Source organism: Aquarana catesbeiana, linkage group LG11 (assembly GCF_042186555.1).
Source record: "Aquarana catesbeiana isolate 2022-GZ linkage group LG11, ASM4218655v1, whole genome shotgun sequence".
In the NCBI taxonomy this organism is placed as follows: Eukaryota; Metazoa; Chordata; class Amphibia; order Anura; family Ranidae; genus Aquarana; species Aquarana catesbeiana.
Window position 1 is genome coordinate 137695684 of NC_133334.1, and position 3916 is coordinate 137699599.

The 3916-nt window shown below is 42.9% G+C and overlaps 1 long non-coding RNA gene across 1 annotated transcript; it reads right to left on the reverse strand.

Moving 5' to 3' along the window:
* Positions 1-838: 838 nt before the first annotated feature.
* LOC141112998 (uncharacterized) lies at positions 839-3713 on the reverse strand. Its single transcript, XR_012236689.1, has 3 exons — positions 3614-3713; positions 1353-1477; positions 839-1271 (listed from the first exon to the last, which is right to left on the reverse strand). It is a non-coding gene; the product is annotated as an uncharacterized lncRNA (long non-coding RNA).
* Positions 3714-3916: the final 203 nt, after the last annotated feature.

Consider the following 3916-nt stretch of genomic DNA (forward strand, 5'->3'; position numbering starts at 1 on the left):
ATTGTCTTAATGGCGGTGGTGTCGGCACAATATGAATTTCTGTATGTGGACGTGGGGAAGAATGGCTGGATGTCGGATGGAGGAGTCTTTGCCCAGATGGAGTTCTACCAGTGTCTCCAGAGTGGTGGCCTGGGATTGCCACCCGATTCGGATAATGTGGAAGGACTCCCCTTTGTCTTCATAGCAGATGAAGCCTTCAATCTGGGCGAGCACCTCATGAGGCCATTCCCCCAAAGAACCCTCACCCCGGAGAGGAGGGTTTTTAACTACCGGCTGGCCAGAGCGATAAGAGTTGTGGAGAATGCCTTCGGGATCATGGCCAGCCGGTACCGCCTGTTTCAGACAGCCATCCACATGGCGGAATACAAACTAAATCACCTTGTCCTAGCATGCTGCATCCTGCACAATTATTTAAACAAACATTCGAGCAATTATATTGCATCACTTGGGCCTAAGGCCGGACTTATAGAGAATCCTCTGACGGACCTGGATACTGGCCATACTGGCTTGGCCCCCCAAAGCGCCCGTCAAGTTCGGGATTAATATGTTGATTTTTTTAGGGGTAGGGGGGCCATTGCAATGCCAGACAATCTATAATTTGTTTTGATAAAAAATAATGATGAGATAAAATCTGGAATTGTATTTATTGCTTGCCTTTCTTTTTGGCTGTCTCCTAGGTTATCCTAGTGCACTTGTAGTGCCAAGTGTATTTTCCTTTAGTAAATAAGCCCCATTGTCACTCTAAACACCAAATAACTTCCAAAACTGATATTGAGCATTGAAAGAAGAAGCCACACATCTTGTTGTTTAATAACAGATTTTTTAATCTGTGCACATTCACATGTGCGTTTGTTAAAATTTTAGGATTTAAAATATATATAATTTTTTGTTCAAACAAAAGAATTTTTTTTTATTTAAAAAAAATATATATATTTTTAAATTTTTTTTCACAAACAGGCCTCTATATATTTTTTTTTATTTTGTATACATTTTTTTACAAACAGGCATAAGATGTTTAAAAGTCAAAGCCCAGAATGGGGTCAGCAAAAAAGGAAATGAAGAAGATGATCAATGTTTTTTTTGTGAAAAAGGGATTTAGATTCTCCCCAAATCATTGATCATGTTCTTCATTTCCTGCTGCATATTGTCCAGCCGATTACGCGTTAGGTCAAGGCTAGTGCGCATGGCATCAATATCCCCATTCCAGGCCATGATCTGCCCAATTAATCGTTGTGCACTGTCAATGGTAAATGGTTCCCCTTCCACATCACCTAAAATTAATGAAAAAATGATGTATTTAGAAATATGCAGGCATATATAGATTACCATAAGCTGGGGTGTCAGACACTCACCTGGTGGGGTGCACATGTCGCCCACCTCTTCTTCCACCACATCCTCCGTGGGGCTTGGGCTGATTTCCCAAACAGGCTGGTGAGGCCGGGGTCCCTGGGTTCAGGTTGTCTCAGTCTTTTCTCCCCTATGAGAATGAAACAAAAGGTATAGTTAGCACACAGATATTTGAGTCCAGGAATAGGAATATGAAACATTGCATTGAAGTGGTGTAAAATTGTCTGTTTGGGCAGAGATCCAAGTTGAAGACATAATTAAAATTCCCTTGGAAACAAGCTGTAATACTTACCTTTTTTGGCCACGTTTCACAAATAGAGACACCCCAACAAGAATCCACTGGAGCACCTGTGTGAGTTAACCAAAAAAAATGTATTCTGGTGTCCCACACTAGTGCTCCTGAATCCAGATGTGTAAACAGCTGCTGAGTGTCCTCTCCTCACATTCCACTGAATGAAGTTTACTATTCATTCTAGTTTCAAAAGACATCTAGACAACAATGTTCTAAACTTCTTTTAATAAGACTGTAACGAGCCCCTTGCTCACTCGGTTCCACTCTCCCTACACTCCTCTGCAGCTATAGAATCAGACTGCAGATCGCAACATCTGATTGTTCGGTCATCCAATATTCCGTGATTAGAACTAGAGCTATGTGCTGTTCTAACCCAGTTATGATAGCTCAGAACAAACACCAGGCAGGCTGTATGTAAGTTCAACCAGGAATCTCTTTTATTGCAATATACAGGCTCTTTTATACACTAAAAGTGGAGGTGCATACCTCTGACTCATATTACTCTAACAATACAGCTGTAACCTAATTAACTTAATTAACATGAGCTAATTAACTAATCCCTTTAGACAGCCTAGATGACTCAGACATGACCTTTAGGCCAGACTGGCCATCTTGTAGTTCAGAAAATCCAATCAACATTATCACAATAGCGGAGTTAATTAAACACAAACAACAATGGGATCTAATGACTCTTAGATCCCATACTAGAGACTTATTTACAATACACATTTTAGCAGACAACAGACAGGTAGCTGGAATTGATGACATTAGCATTTAACAGTAGGAGTCCCAACGGTATGAATCAGTCACTATTCCAATATGGCAAATCCAGGGTCCCTGGAGTCTGTGTGTCCTGGGGGACCAGGACCCGAATCCACAGTAATACCACCTCAAGGGTCCCCAGGCATAAAGCTCACGAAGAGCACCAATGTGAAAGTGGAAACTCCTGCGCTGTCGGGGGGGGGGGCTACGCTAAAAGGACACTGCTGCAACACCTAAGTACTGATCCAAGGCAGGACAAATAAGACAAAAGTGGGGGAAGATGGTAGTTGCGCTGTGATGAAGGGGGGGGGAAGCTACAAAGATGACTACAGTGGCAAAGTGAACTAAAAAAGCAGAAACGGGCCAATGCATGAATGGATCCTACATGCTAAAAGAACATGGTGGGGATGCAGTGCAGTGCAACGTAGCTGATCAACATGACTATAATGTTGCAGGCAGACAAAGCCTAATATATAAAGGGAATTGTGAAACAGTGACTGCTTGAATATAGCAAAGCAAAAATGCATATACTAACACAAATAGGATGAATAATGACACAATGCAAAAAAATATATATATATATATGTGGGCTAGTGCCCCATTAGCAAAAACGTGCCAAATCCTGGTGAACTACAAGTGACAAATCCCTAGGACAAACATGAATATTAGTTCTATCATCCAGTCCAAAAAACAAAAACTCGTGATGAGAGACACAAAACAATTCCAATCGTGAAGGGAAGGGGGATCCTCAATGAGGACACCTCCGTGTTTGCAAGCCGCTTACCTTACAGCTGTAAGGTGTACAGCCTGTGTTGCAAATGACCCGCAGGTGTCGACGTTCCGTGTATAAGGTAGTGACAATGATGAACATGCCAAGCGAAATATAAAAAATAAAAAGTATACAGCATGTAAAATAACTCTGCGACGACCACAGTGGAGGGGGGGCAAGACACACACGGGGGGAGGTTGCACTCACTTTCATGAAGTGAGTGTGGGCATCAATCCACGAGCGCCGAGCTCGTATGCCTCCAGGGGTATCACCAATCTGGAATCTGTCCCCGTGCCTGGAAACTGGAATATGTCCCCGTGCCTCTCTCCTCAGTGTTCGTCAGGTAGAGTAGTGATGTACAGTGTGAGGGGGAAAGAGACGCACATAGCGTGATCCCATATAAAAGGTATATTTATTTAATAAAACAAGTCCAATCAACTTACATTTAAAATGCTGCAGTGTGTAGTAACTACGAGCGCCAAGCTCGTCTCCTGTTGTTTGTCTGTGGCAGCGTCCTGTGCTCCAATCCTAATGCATATCGTCACGTCACGTGACTTCTTCAGAGGATAACACGGGATAGAAAGCCAATGCTTATATATAGTCCCCTTGTAATAGGCGCACGGCGGCCATTTTCCCGAAGCCCGCTCTAATGTTACTGGGTGCCGGCGGCCATTTTTTCAAAGCCCATCAATACAAAGGATAGCACACAGTGCTGTTGTCAGGATGGCTCTAACAGGTCAGGTTGG